Genomic DNA, 16,190 nt, shown 5'->3' with positions numbered 1-16,190 from the left:
TCTGTTTCTGCCTCACCTTCTCTGTCATAAATTATTAATATATGTTAAATAAAGTTTAATTTTTATATTGTATTGTGAATAGTTTCCGTTTTTTTTAAAAAAAACAATAAAAGTGTCCGCGGACAGTGCGAGTGTTCTGAAATGTTCGTACATAAACGAAAATTAAAGTGTTCTAAAGAACACTATATCTGTCTGTAATGTTCGCTATCAACTTAAAACTGTCCTAAGAACACAATTGGTGTCCTGAAATGTTTGTAAATAAACAAAAATGATGTGTCCTGAACAACAGTACAACTGTTTGTAGTGTTCGCTAGCAACATGAAACTGTACTAAGAACACACGAGGTGTCCTGAATTGTTCGTAAACAAACAAAAATTAAAGTGTCCTAAAGAACACTATACCTGTCCGGTACTGTTCGCTAGCAAGTTCAAACTGTTCTAAGAACGCTATTGGTGTCCTGAAATTTTCGTACGTAAACGAAAATGGAGTTGTCCTGAAGAACACTATACCTGTTCGTAGTGTTCGCTACCCAATTGAAACTATTCTAAGAACACAATTGGTGTCCTGAAATGTTCGTACATAAACTAAATTACACGTGTCCTGAAGAACACTATATCTGTCCTTACTGTTCGCTACCAAGTTTAAACTGTTCTAAGAGCACACGCGGTGTCCTGAAATGTTCGTTTCACGTGTGACGCACTTTTAATTACTTCAGAACCCGAACAGTGTCGTAGGACATCAATGCGCATGCGCTAACCAATCTCTGTGCACTTGGTGTCCTGCGGACAGGCGCTTCCTTCACGGACTAGTTCGCAAACAGATCATATGACGGCACCCACGCTCATCGTGTGTCCTGAAATGCGGACACTGTTCGTGTCCCCGAACAATTTAAAAGTACATTTCAGTTAATCCATAATATTTTTCAATAAAATCTCACCATGGCACAAGTCCCACATAGCAATCTTGAGTTTCTATATACCTTTTGAAACTTTCCGATCCTTTTTTTGTGTTCGATCTGTCCGCGGACAGTGCGCATGTCTGCGAACCGCGCACAAGCACCCCTATAAAAGACCAGGCCCAAGAGCTTATTCCCATTGTGTTTCTGGCTATTCTTCAGAACACAGTGATTTTTGCTGCCACCTACAGACTACACCATCATCGAGATGGCATCCTTGGCTGCTGAACTGCCACTTGGTGCTGCACCTGCTTCAGCACCACCCCCACCCCCTCCACCACCACCACCTCCCCAAGGGCCTGAAGAGGGGAACAGGAGTGAGGATGCAGAGGAGGAAGAAGAGGATGATGAGAATGAGGTAGAGGAAAACCCTACTACCCGCACTAGGCGTGAGTCTTGGGTGTAGCGGTTATTTACCATTCATGGTAATGTTCCTAAGGCTCGTGCGAACCGTGTTACCTGCAATGAGTGCAAAATGATACTCAGTCGCAGGAAGCACGGTAAGTACAGCTTTGGGACCACTACTATGAAGCGACACCTAAGGTCATTTCACTCTGGGGCTATTCGCAGGGTTGTACCTTGCGAAGAACGTAGCAGGTTGATTTCCTCTACTTCATCCTCTGTTTCTGATCCTGTCACCACAAGGACCACCTCTGTGGGACAGCGTCTTCCTCAAGCTGCCTCACAGGCCATACAGAATGCTGATGACCCTTACCTTTCGAGGGTCACAGTTGTATGTATGTACTGTGACACAGTACTCTGCAGGGGGGAGCGACTTCGGAGTGCTTTTGAGACTATCGTCTCTGAGCACGAGAAGACCTGCTCACTACCCAAATAAAACCCACTCTACATCTTCCTCTCTCAGCTCGCCCTTTCTTATCCCTGTGGTTGGTGTCCCCCCTTTACCCTCCTTTACCCTCCTCTCCTAGTGTGTTGTGTCTGAAAAACCAAAAAAAATACAAAATTACAAAAATCAAAAAGAATAAGGCTCTTTTCAGAGCCGCCTTTCCCAGTTAAAAAATAGAAGTGAAAATAAATGAAGCAGGGCTCTTTGTATTTTTTAGAAATCCGCGGACAGTTCACGAACATTAAAAAAATTGGGTTGCTACTCCATCACAAACATTGTAATTTTCTCTGGAAAGAAGTGGTGGCTCTGAAAAGAGCCTTTGGGTGGTGTTTGTAAGTCAAACATTGTAAATGCTTAACATCTACTTCAATTTAATAATTCCAAATTCCAAAAAAGGTTGCAATGCATTTTGTACATTTCTCAGAAAAATCTGATTGCCAGCATAAGTAAGATGGACTCCATCTCTGCGAAAAATGTATGTACTACAAAACATATTTTCATTGTGAAAAGAAGACATGCCAAAATCTCTTAGAAAGGCACAAACAGCCTTATTAACATTGCGCCTTGCTTTTTCCATTTGTTGACCAAATGAAGAAGAACGAAGCCACATTTGTCTCTGCGCAATCTGTGAAAATATCACCTGAGAATTAGGAAACATGTCCATAACCTTCCTAAATCCTTCTTTCATAGCAAATTGCAAAAAAATTCCAGTCACATGTCCTAAACTGTTCCCTCCACAATGAATTACAATTATGTCTGGATGTTGCTCTGTCTCCAAAGTAGCACAGAGAGGTAGCAAGTCCAACCACTTCATTCCACGTACTCCATGCCAGTGTACTTCCACATGTGGGAATCCAAGATCTACAGCTACTCCACAGCTTTCTGCATGCACCTTCAACCAATGTATCCATGAATCTCCTAAAATCCAAACAATCTGTTTTCTGAAACACACAGCCATAGCTATCTTTTGTTCTCTCAGCAAAAAGAGTATCTGAGAAAATCTCTCCTGGCACAACACACCCACCAAACTTTCCTGACCAATCCCTTTCAGTGCTTATTCTCATTTGCATGACTTCTGAACCCAAAAATCCCCAGATGTAACTCCCGATGTCCGCGAACCACCGCCATGTCCGCGGACATATCATAACATGAACAGCCCTTCTACCATTTCCACTACACTCTCTCTGCCATTCCCTCATTGGATGTACCTCAAAAATCACATGACCATGCACCAATCACATTCAGGACCTCTACATCTAACTGCATCATCATAGATCAGCACTGCAAATGTACTCTGAATCTCTCTTAGTACAAGTGTCATATCATTGGCAAGCACCATCTACCAGAAATACTGTACAAGTCTTCAAGATTTCTACTTGCAGCTCCATGCATATCCATATGCATGAATACAAACTGCAGGTATGCATATTTTCTGTATAGTAGATGAACACATTTTCAAACAGACTTTTACCTTGTAAAATCTGTAAAATGAATTTACTGTACTTCTTTCCATTTCCTAAAATCAACTATCACTTATAAACCTTTATACTATTTACTTTCTTTATATACACACACTCAAATCATGTTAAACTAACATTTTTTAAATGAAATATATAGACTACATATATTCAAACAAAATTGCATGCAAACACAATCTATGTTTAAACCTTTATAAAAATACTTATACAATTTCATATTTTTTGTTTTTATTTATTTATTTACTTAATTACTTTAAATTAGACATGACATTGAGGCGCTATTACCGAGAACAGTTTACTTACAGAAATAGTGGTATTCACTAATATATTATAAATTTCACAAGACATAGTAAAGATATTTTTTTTTTGCTACAGTTAGTCATTCAATACAATTTGTTCATTAAGAACATATCATATGTACTGAACTGATGCAATGTATCTTATGTAAATAAATTAGTTTAATTGTTTTACAGAAGGCACTGAGGATTTCAATTAAAAAAAATCAATATCTAAATTAAAAACAGTGCTATATACAAACAAAGTTACTAATTTGAAGCTTTTACAATTGCATTGAAGACCAGTTTCCTGAAAAGAAGCAGCCAAATTCGAAGAAGAAAGAAAAACTAAGAAGTTACCTGTTAATTTAAAAAAAAAGTAAGTAAAATATTACCATAATATTTGTATTATTAATCAAATATACTATAACATTAATACGAGCTATTTTGGTTTCTAAAAATAGAGATTTTGTACCATTTTGTCCAAAAATTTCCATGTCTTAAACAGCAATTTACAGCCAGAATGGCCCACAAATTTCTATTTTTGGACACACAAATTACCCAACTGAACCACTACAATTTTCATATTATAGAACAAACAACTGTTTTAATTGTATACATTAGATTTACTATTTGTACTTTTCCACACCACTAGCTTACTTTTTTTTTGTCATCTGAACCCCAGTTTAGTAACACATAAATTCAAGAATACCTATCCCTACTAGTTTTAGTTCCCAATGCACAATCACACACCATTACATGCATCTTTATCATCTTACTCAAACACTCATGCACACAGCACACATACATTCCAGAACACCCCAGCCCATATCTTCTTTATTTTTTTCAACAGACCCTAAAGAATGCCTACCAAAAGTCAAGTCCGTAGAAAGCAACGCAAATGTAGAGCAAATGAAAATAAAGGTGTCCAACATAAGCATCCATCTCTAGCAGGATTTGTAAAAAAAAGTTCAAACAAAACAGCTAATACAATCATTTAGTGAAAAACAAGAAGTTTCAAGTACAACAACTTCGCTTCCTCTATCAAAATGTAAAACAAACCAAAAAACAATTAACAGAAAATCAGCCATCAGTACAGATAAAACTACTTCTTCAAATTTTAATAAAGTGCAAAGTAAGCATAGCAAGAAAAGTATTTTAGCCAAAATATACCGTCACAAAGTCCTTCAAAATCTTATAAAAACAGGAGAGAAATCAGGTTCAAAGCTTAAAACCTATCGTAGGAAATTAATCTTAGAAGCATAGATGGACAGTGCAATTCTTCTCAAAAGAAATGTATTTATTTTACTGTTAAACAAAATGAAACCACTAACAAAACTAATAACTAAATTACAAAAAAGACTTCTCAATAAGCGAAATGTCAACAGAAAGAACTTCTTAATTATCTGCAGAGGTGAATGGAATCACACTACGAGCACAGAACCATATTTTAATGAAGAAGCGTACAAACAAAAGCAAACAAATACAATTGCCATAAATAGCAGTGGTCGAGGTTATGAAAAAGTGAATAATACCATAATGGAACAAGAAGTACTCCTTACAAAAATATGCCCTGAAAACTTAGAATTACCTCTCCATTCAACAGAATCAGAACGTCTAGTGTACAAATGGCCATGCACGTCAATGTGTAACATTCCCAAACAATGTTTCAAATCTTTACGCCAATTCCTCAATAAATATGTAAAAAGTAAAGACAAAATCAAAATTAAATTACTGCAAAATATAGATACCTGTCCAGTGCGCAAGTACACAGGACTACAAAGACATTCAGTGGCCTGCATTACAGGACCTACTTGTAAAACCACTTTCCATGATATCAAAAATGATATCAACACATCATTCAACTATAAGAAATCTAGTCTATAAACTGTACTATGCTAAAAGTCCTGCTTTAGCACTAGCAAAGTTAAATAACATCCTTCTACATGGTACAGTAAAAGACCTACTTGAAGAAATTCACTAATCCAGAAAAAATATTTTGGAAGTGAAAGCCATTTACAGAATGAAATAGCTTTAAAACAATTAAGCAACAATTCTACACATGGCAACCTTTTGCTAAACACATACAAAAAAGAAATACTAAAATTTAAAAGTACATCAGCTGAACTACCAAACCATATATGTGTATGTTGCCGTAGAATTTTTTATAAAAGTAACACAAAAACTGTGGAACTGTCATACAAAATAGAAGACAATGAAGATTCTAAATGGTTTGAATTAGCTCTCTACCTTGTAGCAGAAAACAAATATGAAATAACTGAGCCCTTAATACTTTGCAGTTATTGCACTACAAAACTTGACAACAACCAAACTCCTTCACGTTCTATCACAAATAATTTGGAATTATACCCAGACCAAAACGTCTACAACAACTTAATTTATATGAGAGCATCATAATTCAAACAGTACACCCATTTCAAGCAATAATACGCCTTCAACCAAAAACAGCAAAATTACCTCCCTCTGAATTGGTAAAAGGCATTCGTGGAAAAGGAGTTTATTTACCATTAAATCTAAAAGAAAATGTGCATACTGTAGGAGTGCAACGTCCAATGCAGCAATCTTTAATTATATTAGTAAATGGAGTACCTACAAAAGACAAAAAAATATGGCAACAGCTGGTAGATTTATATAAAGTTAGACAAGCCTTCCAATATCTTAAAGAGAATAATGAATATTACAAAGAAATTAATATTGAAGAAAACTTGAAAGATACAACTGAAATAATTCAAGAAACACAAGAAGCTGGTCAATCTGAGCTACTAGATCCTGCTACAATATCAAATACTTTAGACCATTATACAATTCATCCTTTGCACTGTAATGACACCGTACAAGATGTACTGGAAACTTACCAAATGCGTCAAACAAAAGGATCGCCAATCAGTATATGGGAAAAAAGTATAGAAGCACGTGCTTTTCCTCTGCTCTTTCCTACTGGCAAAGGAGGAAGGTATGATGATAGACCTATTCAAATATCAGCTTCAGAATAACGCTCATTACAGATGTATTCTGAAGATCCCAGATTTAGACAAAATGTGGAATACATATTCCACCTACTCTTTGAAAGTGAACTAGCAACTTTATGTTACGGAGTTGCACACATATTAAAATCAGGATCACACTTTCAAAATATGACAGCTACACAATTATTAGAGAAAGTGCAACAAAAGGATGAGGTTTTACAATCAAATATTACAAATCTATTAGCAAATATGAGTGGTACTAAAGAGTACTGGTTTCGACGTCATGGAGATGTACGTTGTATGATCAGAAACCTTGGCCCACCCACTTGGTTTGTTACATTAAGTTGTGCAGAATATGCATGGGAAGATTTACATGACTTCCTACGCATATCAAATAAAAACAAAACAAACATAGATATTCTAACACCTGGAGAACTTTGTTCTTTGGATCCTGTTAATGTTTCAAGATATTTTCACCATCGCTTCACTGCTATGCTACATTTTACTTGTAATAAAACTGTTCCTCCCCTTGGAGAAGTGCAACACTTCTTTTGGAGAAAAGAATACCAAGCCAGAGGAGCACCACATATCCACATGCTTTTATGGATTAAAGATGCTCCTAAATTTGGTCAAGACAGTGATGCCACTGTTTTACAGTTTATTGAAAAATATGTCACTTGTGAAATTCCATCAGAAGCCACAAAGTGATCTTCATGCACAAATTTTACAATTTCAAAGACACAGATGTGGAAAATATTGTCGTCGCAAATACAAAAACAAAGGCAAATACTACACCAAATGCCTATTTGGTTTCCCTAGACCAGTTACAAATACAGGTCAAGTAAACAACCTCATGTCTTCAGTTAGACATAGTGTTAAAGGTAAGTCACCTAAAAATACATATTACATAAAAAGAAAAGAAGAAGAAAAATATATCAATGATTATTATGCAATCATTGCCACTTATGGAATGCAAACATAGATGTGCAGTACATTGCAGACAATTCTACTGCAGTTGCACGATATGTCACATCATACTTAACTAAAGCAGAAAAGACAGAGCTCCAAGACCTCTGGAATGACCTGTCATCAGATAAAACAGTATCTCAGAAATTATATAGCTTGGGCATAAAAATGCTCACACATAGAGAATGTGGATCTTATGAAGCAGCTGATCGTTTAACTGGTACTTCATTGTATGGTAAATCTGAAAATATAGTATGGCTAAGTCTTGGTCCAGCTAAATCTAGAAAAAGAGTTCTAAAATCATATGAAGATATAGAAACAATAGCCAAACATGATCCCAACAGCCAAGACATTTTAAAAAACAATTTATTGGACACATACTACCCAAACAGAAGTAATACTTTGGAAAACATGTGTCTATACCAAATAGCCCAAAACTACACATACAAAAATAATATGAAACCTGATGAAAAAAAAGGTAAATATAGAGTGACAGACTGTGAAGGCAGCTTAGTTAAACTCACTAAACCAAATGTAATTAATCATATCAAATTGTCATTGAAGACTCCTCAACATAAAGACGTGTATTACATGTCCCTGCTACAATTCTTCAAACCATGGAGAAAAGAAGAACAATTACTAGATAACTATGACTCATATGAGGATGCTTTCAAAGCAAATGAAAGCACTATAACTGATGTAAACTTTACACAGTACAAAACAATGTTGCACAATGAACAGCAACATGAAGAAGAACTCCAAGCCCAACTAGATAAGGATACTCCTGACAGTAGTCAACCTTCTGTAACAGGAAGCCAAGAAACACTGGGAGAACCACTAATAACAAATGAGGCAGAATTAGCTACGATAGAAGTAGAAAACACCATGTGTCAGTATGAAGATAAGGAAGACTTAACTATACTACAATCAAAACTAAACAACAAGCAAAGTAGCATTTTTCAAGAAGTAACAAAAGAAATTGCACATGGTGTAAAACATGAAAATAAAGAATGTTCCTGCCATAATTATAAACCTATACTACTGTACGTCAGTGGTGAAGCTGGTTCTGGCAAAACATTCCTAATCAAAATCATTAGTAAGTTCCTTCAACAATTGACAAACAACAAACTGTCAGCTGTTGTCACTGCCCCCACAGGTTGAGCTGCCTACAACATAGGTGGTGATACATTACACCGATTACTACTATTACCAGTAGAACACCAGAACAAATTAGACTATTACAAACTTTCTGCAGAAGCTGCAATGGAATTACGCAGAGTATTGAAACAAATGAAAATGCTACTAATAGATGAAGTGAGCATGGTCTCCAACCTGATGTTAGCTTTGATTCACCTCAGATTACAAGAAGTACTCAAAACAGACTATGAAGGGCTCTTTGCAGGAAAACACATTATTGTTTTTGGAGATCTGCTTCAATTAACACCAGTAAAAGGTGAACCTATTTTTAAAACATTAGGGCACAAACTCTGCCGTAAAACTGTTGGCAGTATTGGAAATGTCAACTTTTGGCAACATTTCCAATACAGAGAATTAACAGAAAACATGCGGCAATCTGCAGATCTAACTTATGCCAACATTTTAAAAAGTTTGAGAGTTGGTATACTTTCTAAATAAGCAGAAGCAACATTGAAAACCCGGCACATTAATGCACTTTATGGCGATAATGCATGTGCTACAGATGTTATGGAACAATTAGCCCACAAAAATGTCAATTGTATGGCCTTAATGCCAACTCTTGCAAGCTGTCTCAAATTCAATGAAATAATGTAAAGTAAAGAAATGCAACCAATAATGGAAATTAGCGCCATGACAAACGATATGTACATGGTATGACACTACCCATGTGTGGCCAAGCCACAACAAGACTAAATAATTTAGAAAAATCAATCTCAAACACAGCAGGCTTAGAAAAGATGTTAAAATTATCCTTAAATTGCAGAGTAATGCTTAAACGTAACCTTGACGTGGACCAAGGACTAGTTAATGGAGCACTGGGTACAGTTGTTGGCTTTCAAACATACCCACGTGACAACAAAATTCAGTTTGTCAATATACTCTTTGACAAACTTTCAGAAGTAAAACGGATAGGACGTTCAACAGCTAGATTCCTTCTCTTCAAAGATATGTATGTACGCAGAGAACAATTTTCTCTAACTCTTGCATACGCAGTCACGATTCATAAATCACAAGGTCTTACCCTAGACAAAGCAATGATAGATATTGGTAACACAGTCCCCTGAGGATAGCTCAGCGGCAGCGTGCGCGTCTTGGAAGCAAGACGACACGAAGGAACAACAGGTTCGATCCCCGGGTCCGCGCTTAGAAATCTCTGGGTGTTTAAGCGCGTTATAAATACGTAACTAAGACAAAAAAAACACAATTACGCAACTAAGAAAAACAAACAATTCCTGTAACAGCGCCTCGATGCCTGCGGGCTGTGTGAGCGCTTTATAAAATGTTAAATAAATAAAATAAAAAATAAAGAAGGCATGAGCTATGTAGCACTATCACGCTTACGTACACTTGACGGTCTATTTCTAATCAACTTTGATGCAAGTAAAGTAAACGCTGATATTCCTTGCATTTTAGAATGTAATAGACTTTGCTCACTATACACTCCACATCTAAACACATATTCTGTTCCACAAAAACTAAAACGTTGTAAAAGAAAACTAAATCAAACAGAAATGCAACAGGACATCACTGCAAATCCTCCAAAGAGAGTAAAAGAAACTAATACTTCATCAAGTACCACAAACAAAAAAGAATCAATTAGAGAAAGTAAACCAGGTACTTCTTTAAAGAAGGAAGACAAACTCCAAAAAAAGCAGTTAGATACAGAACTACCTGGACCATTTAAATTCTCAAATATAGTTGGTGTAAATTGCTATGCAAATATAGCAATTAATATTCTATTTCAATTACCACCAATTGTTGACAATATTTACTTACACAGTATAGACCCTTTGTGTTTGCAAATGTTAGTACTTCACAGAAATGCAGCAAACAATCCTGACAACACATATAGTGTTTTTGGAATAAGACGACAATTGGACTACTGTGCTGGAATGGTGAAATTCGCTATAAACTCACAGGAAGATCCACAAGAATTTCTAATGTACTTACTATTTGTACTGGAAAACAAAAACATACCTATAAATGAAATCTTCCAGATTTCATACATGTGGAAACATACATGCACTCTGTGCAACAATGTGACACAAGAAATTCCCAATGAACGCTTCATATATATATCAATACCAAATTGTGAATCCATTCCATTTCAGCAACTTGTACAACATGCAAACCATGGTAGATTATGCTCTACCTGCAATTCAGATAATCGTTCCACGTACAAACACATAGTAAATACATAATACTAATGCTTCTACATTACAATGCAGATGGTACCAAAAACAACTGCAAGCTGACTGGATTCACACGTAGCCAAATATCACTTCGTAAGAAAACCTTTACAACAATAGGTATAATCTACCACGCAGGAGCCACAACCAATCAGGGCACTACACGGCATATATAAAAAAGAAATGTGGATGGTTTGAATGTAATGATAGTACCATTACTCTAAAGCAGAGATTACCAGCAAATCTTACAAACGCTTATTTGATGTTCTTAAAACCAAAATTTGATAAATAAACTGTATTTAAACCTTTAAGTAAATTTGTGTTAAAAAAATATAAACTGTTAGAATACTCCAAAAGCTATCTAACTGCTCAAAGATTCTACAACAACTAATCAGATAAATGAATACCACTAAATTAGACCAAAAAATACACAGTTAGAATACGCCAATTAGTATCTAACTGTCCCAAAATTATAAATTTGTGTTAAAATAATATAAACTGTTAGAATACTCCAAAAGCTATCTAACAGCTCAAAGATTCTACAACAACTAATCAGATAAATGAATACCACTAAATTAGGCCAAAAAATACACAGTTAGAATACGACAATTGGTATCTAACTGTCCCAAAATTTAACAATATCCAAATAGATAAATCAAAACCACTAAAATATATTTAAAAAATAGACAGTTAGAATACGCCAATTGGTATCTAACTGCTCAAAATTTTATAATATCAAAACAAATGAAGAATCTGTTACTGCTCCAAAAAAAATACAACAAAGCAAAGTATAAAGCATTAGCCAGAAACAAAAAGTGAACACTGAAAACAAACAAACAAATAAACTGTAGCATAACAGAAAAAGGTTTTTTTTTTAATCCAACATGGATTTTTTTTTCTCCCACAGACCCAATGATTTTAGCAACACATACAGAAACTGAGCAAATTGCACAGTACTCTGATTTGTACTCTACTAAATATGAGGGTTGAAAAAAAAAAGTATATTGCTTATACAATGTAATAAGTCATTACAAAATACTAATACTAACATGCTATTTTCTTTTATCACAGAAACGAAGAAGAAAAACATGGACTCCCATTACTAGACCAAACAGTAAGTATACAATAATAAGGACAACCATAGCAGCATATCACATCCATAGTATCTAATACCTTTGTTCCTTATACATTTGTTTTTCACCCAAGGTTATAAGCAAATATGAATGTGATATGCTGCGGTGGTTGTTGCCAGGGCATAGAGTCTTGGGTGCATGCACCCAAGACTCTATGCCCTGGCAACAACCACCGCAGCATATCACATCCATAGAGTCAAACATTTCAACTATGATCTATGGGAAACGTTTAATGTCCGCGAACAATGTGGGTGTTCTTAGAACACTTTGAACTTGCCAGCGAACAATACGGACACCGTTTTCAGGACACCCCTACGAACATTTCAGAACAACGCGTTAGTTCTTAGAACACTTTCAACTTAACAACGAACAATATGGACAGCGTCCTAAGGACACCCCCTACGAACATTCCAGGACACCGGGAGTGTTCTCAAAAATGTCTTCAGAACACCCCCATTTTGTTTATTTGCGAACATTTCAGGACACCGCGGGTGTTCTTAGAACACATTCAACTTGACAGAGAACAATACGGACAGCGTCCTCAGGACACCCCCTACGAACACTCCCCGGACACCACGAGTGTTCTTAGAAGCGTCTTCAGAATATCACCATCTTGTTTATTTGCGAACATTTCAGGACACCGCAAGTGTTCTTAGGACACATTCAACTTGACAGAGAACAATACGGACAGCGTCCTCAGGACACCCCCTACGAACATTCCAGGACACCGGGAGTGTTCTTAGAAGCTTCTTCAGAACACCACCATCTTGTTTATTTGCGAACATTTCAGGACACCGCGAGTGTTCTTAGGACACATTCAACTTGACAGAGAACAATACGGACAGCGTCCTAAGGACACCCCCTACGAACACTCCCCGGACACCGCGAGTGTTCTTAGAAGCGTCTTCAGAACACCACCATCTTGCTTATTTGCGAACATTTCAGGACACCGCGAGTGTTCTTAGGACACATTCAACTTGACAGAGAACAATACGGACAGCGTCCTCAGGACACCCCCTATGAACACTCCCCGGACACCGCGAGTGTTCTTAGAAGCGTCTTCAGAACACCCCCATTTTGTTTATTTGCGAACATTTCAGGACACCGCGGGTGTTCTTAGAAGACATTCAACTTGACAGAGAACAATACGGACAGCGTCCTCAGGACACCCCCTACGAACCTTTAAGGACACCGGGAGTGTTCTCAAAAACGTCTTCAGAACACCCCCATTTTGTTTATTTGCGAACATTTCAGGACACTGCGGGTGTTCTTAGAACACATTCAACTTGACAGAGAACAATACGGACAGCGTCCTCAGGACACCCCCTACGAACACTCCCCGGACACCGCGAGTGTTCTTAGAACAGTTTCACTTTGCTTGCGAACAAAACTGACACATATTGAGTCCTTAGAACACCCCTCAGTCAGTTTGTTTAGAACATTTCAGAACACCCGTGATGTCTGCAAACAAATCGAACACAAAAAGAACGTCTAACACATAAAAAACACAACTTTCATCCTATCTCATACACTTCCACCGTCCCCAAACACTCCTACACACCAACACACTCTACAAAATACATATTTTGAACAAACTTTCACCACGCTGTCCGCGGACGTCCGCGAATCCAAGATGGCGGGCGCTACCGAAAAATCTGACGCGCTTCACGCTCCACACCGTCCAATCAGCGAACACGTTGCATGTCCGCGAACATCACGCAAGACGATTGGCCAATCAGGACACTGTCCGCAGAGCGAACAGGGAAGTGTGTCCACGAACCGAACACAGATATCACTAATTTTTTTTTACCTACTTTTTGGTTATTTTAAAAAAAAAACTACTGGACGGATTTTCACCAAATTTGTAAAAGCTTTCAGGACCAAGCCGCTGCTCCTGGTCCAAATTTGGTGGAAATCCGTCCAGCGGTTTGGGCTGTAGGCGCGAGCAAAATTTAGAGAAAATTGTTCTCTGCGTACATACATATCTTTGAAGAGAAGGAATCTAGCTGTTGAGCGTCCTATCTGTTTTATTCCTGAAAGTTTGTCAAAGAGTATATTGACAAACTGAATTTTGTTGTCACGTGGGTATGTTTGAAAGCCAACAACTGTACCCAGTGCTCCATTAACCAGTCCTTGGTCCAGGTCAAGGTTACGTTTAAGCATTACTCTTCAATTTAAGGATAATTTTAACATCTTTTCTAAGCCTGCTGTGTTTGAGATTGATTTTTCTAAATTATTTAGTCTTGTTGTGGCTTGGTCACACATGGGTAGTGTCATACCATGTACATCTAGTTTGTCTGTGGCACTAATTTCCATTATTGGTTGCATTTCTTTACTTAACATTATTTCATTGAATTTGAGACAGCTTGCAAGAGTTGGCATTAAGGCCATACAATTGACATTTTTGTGGGCTAATTGTTCCATAACATCTGTAGCACATGCATTATCGCCATAAAGTGCATTAATGTGCCGGGTTTTCAATGTTGCTTCTGCTTCTTTAGAAAGTATACCAACTCTCAAACTTTTTAAAATGTTGGCATAAGTTAGATCTGCAGATTGCCGCATGTTTTCTGTTAATTCTCTGTATTGGAAATGTTGCCAAAGGTTGACATTTCCAATGCTGCCAACAGTTTTACGGCAGAGTTTGTGCCCTAATGTTTTAAAAATAGGTTCACCTTTTACTGGTGTTAATTGAAGCAGATCTCCAAAAACAATAATGTGTTTTCCTGCAAAGAGCTCTTCATAGTCTGTTTTGAGTACTTCTTGTAATCTGAGGTGAATCAAAGCTAACATCAGGTTGGAGACCATGCTCACTTCATCTATTAGTAGCATTTTCATTTGTTTCAATACTCTGCGTAATTCCATTGCAGCTTCTGCAGAAAGTTTGTAATAGTCTAATTTGTTCTGGTGTTCTACTGGTAATAGTAGTAATCGGTGTAATGTAACACCACCTATGTTGTAGGCAGCGCAACCTGTGGGAGCAGTGACAACAGCTGACAGTTTGTTGTTTGTCAATTGTTGAAGGAACTTACTAATGATTTTGATTAGGATTGTTTAGCCAGAACCAGCTTCACCACTGACGTACAGTAGTATAGGTTTATAATTATGGCAGGAACATTCTTTATTTTCATGTTTTACACCATGTGCAATTTGTTTTGTTACTTCTTGAAAAATGCTACTTTGCTCATTGTTTAGTTCTGATTGTAGTATAGTTAAGTCTTCCTTATCTTCATACTGACACATGGTGTTTTCTACTTCTATCATAGCTAATTCTGCCTCATTTGTTATTAGTGGTTCTCCCAGTGGTTCTTGGCTGTCTGTTACAGAAGGTTGACTACTGTCAGGAGTATCCTTATCTAGTTGGGCTTGGAGTTCTTCTTCATGTTGCTGTTCATTGTGCAACATTGTTTTGTACTGTGTAAAGTTTACATCAGTTATAGTGCTTTCATTTGCTTTGAAAGCATCCTCATATGAGTCATAGTTATCTAGTAATTGTTCTTCTTTTCTCCATGGTTTGAAGAGTTGTTACAGGGACATGTAATATACTTCTTTATGTTGAGGAGTCTTCAATGACAATTTGATATGATTAATTAAATTTGGTTTAGTGAGTTTAACTAAGCTGCCTTCACAGTCTGTCACTCTATATTTACCTTTTTTTTCATCAGGTTTCATATTATTTTTGTATGTGTAGTTTTGGGCTATTTGGTATAGACACATGTTTTCCAAAGTATTACTTCTGTTTGGGTAGTATGTGTCCAATAAATTGTTTTTTTAAATTGTCTTGGCTGTTGGGATCATGTTTGGCTATTGTTTCTATATCTTCATATGATTTTAGAACTCTTTTTCTAGATTTAGCTGGACCAAGACTTAGCCATACTATATTTTCAGATTTACCATACAATGAAGTACCAGTTAAACGATCAGCTGCTTCATAAGATCCACATTCTCTATGGGTGAGCATTTTTATGCCCAAGCTGTATAATTTCTGAGATACTGTTTTATCTGATGACGGGTCATTCCAGAGGTCTTCGAGCTCTGTCTTTTCTGCTTTAGTTAAGTATGCTGTGACATATCGTGCAACTGCAGTAGAATTTTCTGCAATGTACTGCACATCTATGTTTGCATTCCATAAGTGGGCAATGATTGCATTATAATCATTGATA

The sequence above is a fragment of the Ambystoma mexicanum genome, chromosome 1q (assembly GCF_040938575.1).
Source record: "Ambystoma mexicanum isolate Mex_15411 chromosome 1q, UKY_AmexF1_1, whole genome shotgun sequence".
In the NCBI taxonomy this organism is placed as follows: Eukaryota; Metazoa; Chordata; class Amphibia; order Caudata; family Ambystomatidae; genus Ambystoma; species Ambystoma mexicanum.
This window is presented reverse-complemented; position numbering follows the sequence as displayed.